The following is a 6750-nucleotide window of genomic DNA, read 5'->3' as shown; positions in this document are numbered from 1 at the left end:
CCAATGGATAAATTGTACGTCTCCTCGGAACCAAAACTAGTGAAAGTAGCCGATCTACAAGCTCAGAAACACATTGCTATCTGAAAAGTTGTGAGATTATAGATCGGCTATTTTCAGAATGAAGTACGTCATACATTGAAAAAACATACTCTCAAATAAGCATTTCAGGTTATCTTTAACAATTGCACATGCATTCATTAATACAGTCTTGTTGTTTGCAATGTACTTTAAATGAAGTCTCCACCAAGGGAGGCTTGAACCGGCAACCTTGCTGTTGTGAAACATTCACTTAAGCGGGAAGCCATTGGACCAACAGACCTGATCCAGTGAAAACGGAGGTCAAACAGATGATACCATTTCACGCAAATAAATGAAAAATCCTGGGTTTAAGTGTTTTTCAAACTGCTCAAAATTGCGGACAATCTAAGGGCGGAGCTTACTGGTCAACGTGATACATGTGTTCCTCATGAGTCAAGGCACATGTGTAAGCAGGTTTAATGGCTGTCGGCCAAACGAGGCATGACTTTTGCCTGTTTAAAGTTTGCACTTTCAAAAAATCGCTATAGCGCCCCCCCTTTGACCAATTGGAGTAAGATTGGTTTCAGTAATATTTGGAATGACCCTCAACATTAACGCAAAGTTTCAAAGAAATGTGAGTCTGCATGTATGTGTTAGGGGCAGATGAATAATTGTCATAAAACTGCAATATTCATTGGCTCATTAAAGCTTCATTTTTTCACTTATGGAAAAATCTCGCTGCTTGTTTGTCGGCATAGGTCCAAAGTTCATGTGTAAAACGTTTCGTGCAGATTACTCAAAAATCCCAGGAGGAGATAGGTTTTAACTGTTTTTCATATAATTCAAAATGGTGGGAGATCTAAAGGTCAGAGGTCAAAAGTCAGAGGGTTAAAGTTGTTCATCATGAGTAGACGCATGTGTGTATTGAAGTTTTATGGCTGTAGGTCAAACAGGGCATGAGTTGTACCTGTTCAAAGTTGGCATTTTCAATTGAGTGCTATAGCGCCACCTTTTGACGAAAGATTGTGAGATTTATTTCTTGATAGTTTTTCATGACCATCTACCATATGGCCGAGTTTCGTAAAAAGCGACAGCACGGTTCACCCAGAACTGCGAAAAGTGGCAGAAGAAACAGAATAAAGGGAATAATAAAACAGGTCCAGAGCTGAGCTCTGGCCCCGTAATGAATCAACCAGAATGAATCAACCTGAATCAATGAATCAAACCTTTTGTTTCCTCCTTCAGAATTAAGTTACAGAAGTATCACTTTTTTCTTTGTCATTTCTTCACCATTCATTTCCTTCTGAGAATCCGCAGGTGTAACTTATTTATCTGTGCCAATTTCCTTCTATTTCCCACCAGATAACAGCAGTTATAATCAGTGGTGGACAGTAGAGTAAATGTACTTGAGTACTGTACTTAAGTACATATTCTGAGGATCTGTACTTTACTTGAGTATTAGATTTTTTTGACACTGATTACTCTTACTCGAGTACATTTCCAAGACAAATACTTTACTTTTACTCGAGTGCATTTCTAGAAAGGTAAAACTTGGGACATTCTGCATAATGAGTACTTTATACTTTTTGGTACTTTACGTACATTTTGATGCCAATACTTTTGTACTTTTACTCAAGTAAATTTTGATTTCCGGATTTGTTTTGCTCGTAACAGAGTATTTCTGCATTGCAGTATTGATATTTTTACTTAAGTAAAACATTTAGTACTTTTTTCCACCACTGCATCACAGATTAATAGAGTAATATAAAGAGTAACAGAGTAATATAAAGGAAGTGTGCTTAAGGCGGGCAATATAGGGAACTGACATGAAGTGGTGGGAAAAGTACTCAAATGTTTTACTTAAGTAAAAGTATCAATACTGCAATATAGAAGTACTCTGTTACAAGTAAAAGTCTGGAATTCAGAATTTACTTGAGTAAAAGTACCAAAGTATTGGCATCAAAATGTACTTAAAGTACCAAAAGTAAAAGTACAAAAATATTTGAAAATAGCAGATCTACAAGCTCACAACGCGTCGCGATGCGACGCGTTGTGAGCTTGTAGATCGGCTATTTTCAAATAGCCTAGGTATAAAATAGGGCTAAAGTGGTTAATGTATGTTTTATAATATAATAATTTATATATGAAAAGTAACTAGTAACTAAAGTTCTCAAATAATTGTAGTGTAGTAAAAGTACAATATTTGCCTCTGAGATGTATAGTCCATGGGCCAGACCAGAAGTCAGGGACACGTAAGGTGGCAAAATCTCTTTGGCACCATTTTGTTTGTAGGGTCCATATAAGTACTTTGAAACATGATAGCCTTTTCAAATGAGTAGCTTTAATACTTTTTTAGGACATTCATTTTTTTGCCATTATCTCCCCACATTATCTGCACAGTAGTCCTGTACCTGGCCTATAGACCCGACTCTGTCACAGACCCTGCGGTCCACAGACTTGGACCTCCTCTCTGTCCCCAAGCCAAACAAGTGAACCTTCTGGGACAGAGCGCTCAGTGTGGCAGCCCCCACCCTGTGGAACTCTCTCCCAATAGGAATTCGCCATGCTCCAACACTGGACTCTTTTAAGGCTGCCTTGAAAAGACACTCTCAGGCTTATGGCTTAGGGGAGAACGGGGTAAGATGAGCCGCCGGGTAAGTTGAACCACCCCCTGTATCTTTAAAACTATACACATGAGTGGTCATGTGACCTTAAAATCAGGACACACTCATCATTTCTACCTGGCAGTGAAGGGGAGACACACATGGGCACTGTGGTAAGCATATTTTTACATAAAAAAGTGTTTTGTGCTGGTCAAAGTTAAATTTTTACTTTTCTGGTATAATGATGTTTATTTTAAAGCAAATGTACCCAGGCCTAAACTTATATATTATGCATGTTGGTGATATTCTTATGTATGAAACCATGTGAATCATTTAACTAAAGCTTAGCCTGAAGCATTAAGCTAGCCAGATTTGTCAAAATGGTGGCCATGGGGCAAGATGAACCAAATGCCTTGGGGTAAATTGAGCCAATTATCCTAATATGAATCACCATTCATATTTTTTATTATGTCTTTTCTTCTCAAATTATGCTGTATGACCTTTCATTTGGATGAATACACTCATTTAAGAGAAGTTTTCAATATTGTATTAACAATTGCAAATATCAAAAGGTTCTGAATAACAAACATTATTTAATTAGTTTTATATTGTTTACATACCATTAAGAACATAAATAAGACCATTTGCAAAAGGAAAATGTGTTATTAAATTATTGTTGATACGTGAATACATTATTTGTTCAAGTTTAAACTTGAAAATGCAAAATATCATATGGGTAAATTTACCCCTTGACTAGGATCAACTTACCCCTTACCTGGGGCAAATTGAACCACATGACCACTTTTTTTTGAGAACCCATATTTTTACAACCATTTGTCATAGATGCACACTCATTATTTCAATTGATGGAAGACATCTTGAAGTTTTAGTAGATGCTTAGATTTTACTTCCATCTCATTTTTCCTTGCCTAGAGGTCAACATAAGTAAAAAGTGGTTCATCTTACCCCGTTCTCCCCTATAGTTGTTTGTTGTTTTGTTTGTTTGTCTGTTAGTTGTTCATTGTTTTTGATGTAAAGCGTCCTTGGGTTTATGAAAGGCGCTATATAAGTTCAAGCTATTATTATTATTATTATTGAAGTGAATGAAAGAGAGAAAATGTAATTTTCTTTTCCTCTGTATGACATGTTCTGTTAAAAAAAAAGTGGCACGCTTTCTTCACTGATAACTGTGACTAAGCTACCACTTGGGAAAGGCTATCATGATCAAATATCATCTAGGGATATAGACCTATTCAAAATACAAAACTAGAATTTGCAAATGTTGCACTTGAGTGACCCCGCTAAAGTGAAAATGCTGTTCACATTGTATCACAACATGAGGTGTTGTGAGCTTGTAGACAAGCCATTTGCTGAATGTTTGCTCCAGAATAGGCATGCTAGGGTTCATGTGTGGTTCATAAGGTTCATAAGTGAAAGAAAGATGTTCTTTTTCCCTCTGTATGTATGACATGTTCTATTCAAAAAAGGTTAGACGATTTTTTCATTCTTTGTATGGTTGGTGTCATTGAAGGCTGATAACTGGGACTAAGCTACTACTTGGGAACAATGTCAGCTTGCATATTTTTGGGCTTGTTTCTAAAGTGTAGTTGCTTATTTGTTCTTGCTTCCTATCATTTTTTTAAAGTCAGTGGTTCTCAAAAATGTTCATGATAAGGAAATTAATATGTATAAGATTTGTGTTGTTAAAATGTTTAAAAAATATTAAACATTTGTCACTTTTTTCAATATATATATATATGTTTTAAAATAAGAGATCTACAAGCTCACAACGCATTGTTGTGAGCTTGGAGATCTGCTATTTTCAAAAGCCTATGTGTATAGGTCTAAAGTGCTCATTTGGCCTATAATAATAGTACCTTCTTTTGGAATAGTTTTCATAGAGCTGCAGGTTGCTTATTTCTCTCGCAGACACTGATAAGACAGCTCTTCCCTTCCATTAAACTAACAACAAACCCTGCTAAATAAAACAATTAAAGAAAATCTCACAATATATCCATGATACCAATAACAGGCTGTGTCCCAGAAAGCTTTGGTCATAAACAAGAGGAAGAACAATGTCAGCTTGTAAAACTTATTAGGTCAATATATTATTCCCGCAATGTTACCAAAGCTGTCTCTATCATTGTATTCACAAAGATCGGATAACATTTCCTTTTCTATTGTTGGATTCACATGGATCGGTTTGCATTGAAAAGGTTATTGTCTCCGCCAGTGTTATGCTCCGGCCTAGGGGAACCGAGACGCAACATAATGGTGTGGAAGACCGCCCTTCCCAGCTCCCAAGAACCTGTTCTGTTAAAAAAAAGTGGCACGCTTTCTTCACTGATAACTGTGACTAAGCTACCACTTGCGAAAGACTGTCATGATCAAATATCATCTAGGGATATAGACCTATTCAAAATACAAAACTAGAATTTGCAAATGTTGCACTTGAGTGACCCCGCATAGTGAAAATGCTGTTCACATTGTATCACAACGTGAGGTGTTGTGAGCTTGTAGACAAGCCATTTGCTGAATGTTTGCTCCAGAATAGGCATGCTAGGGTTCATGTGTGGTTCATAAGGTTCATAAGTGAAAGAAAGAGATTGAATAATGTTTTTTTTCCCTCTGTATGACATGTTCTATTCAAAAAAGGTTAGACGATTCTTTCATTCTTTGTATCTATGGTTGGTGTCATTGAAGGCTGATAACTGGGACTAAGCTACTACTTGGGAAGGGCTATCATGTTGAAATATTATCTAGGGATATAGACCTTTTCAAAATACCAAACTAGAATTTGCCACCTTGAGTGTCCCTGATTAGTGAAAATTCTGGCCTGGGCCCATGGACTAGTAGTGGAGTAGAAGTAAAAGTAGAGACAATTGAAAATACTCCAGTAAAGTAAAAGTACATAAAAATTGTAAGTACTTGAGTAAATATACTTAGTTACTTTACACCACTGCAAATAAAGATTAAAAACAGCAGTAACTCTGATCAGCGTGGTAAAAGAATACAGCAGCCATTACTGATCAAATCATGCACTTACAGTAAGTCAAAGAGGCACACTGGCACTGCGGTGCTGCACCATGATGAACGACTTTGTAGAGACGTTAACTTGGACTTCACCGCTCTCTCTGCTGTCCCTACTGGAATGAATTACCCATAATGCATTGTGCACTTAAGGTGGCAGGTGCATATTACTCTGAACACGGTTGTTAAGGTGGTACAAAATAGGCAAATATGAATCTACTTAATATTATGCTTGGAGCCTTTCTAACAACACTAAAGCAGTGGTTCTCAAACCAATTGAAAATATAGCATTTAAAATAGTGGATAGTGGGGGGTGAGTTAGAATTATTACACTTAAATGGCTAGTTCCCTCTTCTTTTAACCAAGTACATTTACTCAAGTAAAACAAATGACCCAAAGGTCCATTCAGGTCAGCCTATTGGTCACTCCTACTTAGTTTCATGAAAACACAGTATGTCAAGAATATAGTGTTTTTGACACACACACACACACACACACACACACACACACACACACACACACACACACACACACACACACACACACACACACACACACACACACACACACACACACTTTAACTCTTTTTTCCCCTTACACCAAACTTCTTTGCCAAAAAATAGCCGATCTACAAGCTCACAACACATCACGCTGAAACACGTTGTGAGCTTGTAGATCGGCTATTTTGGGTGAATGTTTCCCCGAGAATAGAGATACTAGGGTTCAATGGTTAATGTAAAAACGTTCCTTGCCGGCCCCCCTGTAGTAACTCTGGGGACCCAGAGTTACTACCTAACCCTTTAGAAACTCTGGGGACCCCTAAAACCAGCTCTCCATGTTGGCATGGGACACATTTGACTCCAGTGGTTTCATTTAGGGTTAGCCTTAACCTTACTGGGACAGTGAAGGAGCATAAAGTTTAACTGGGGGCAACGGCGGCCATTGAATTCCCTCACGCATGCACACACAAAAACTGCATTGTCATCCAAAACTTCATCTGTTGTTCAGACAAAACAAGACATTGGTCAACACCTCTGTCAACACGTTTCTAATTACATCCGTGTTCACACGTCACGTTTGTCCACATGCCAATGACTCC

At 37.6% G+C, this 6750-nt stretch overlaps 1 long non-coding RNA gene across 1 annotated transcript; it reads right to left on the bottom strand.

Annotated features, from left to right (window-relative positions):
- Positions 1-2243: 2243 nt before the first annotated feature.
- LOC308096360 lies at positions 2244-5467 on the bottom strand. The gene is made up of 4 exons (XR_013934141.1): positions 5334-5467; positions 4930-5303; positions 3588-3754; positions 2244-2632 (listed from the first exon to the last, which is right to left on the bottom strand). It is a non-coding gene; the product is annotated as an uncharacterized lncRNA (long non-coding RNA).
- Between the last annotated feature and the right edge of the window lie 1283 nt (positions 5468-6750).

Source organism: Gymnoscopelus braueri (assembly GCF_963280865.1).
Source record: "Gymnoscopelus braueri genome assembly, chromosome: 12".
Lineage (NCBI taxonomy): Eukaryota > Metazoa > Chordata > Actinopteri > Myctophiformes > Myctophidae > Gymnoscopelus > Gymnoscopelus braueri.
Note: the sequence above shows the minus strand (reverse complement) of the source record. Positions and strands in the feature narration are given on the sequence as shown.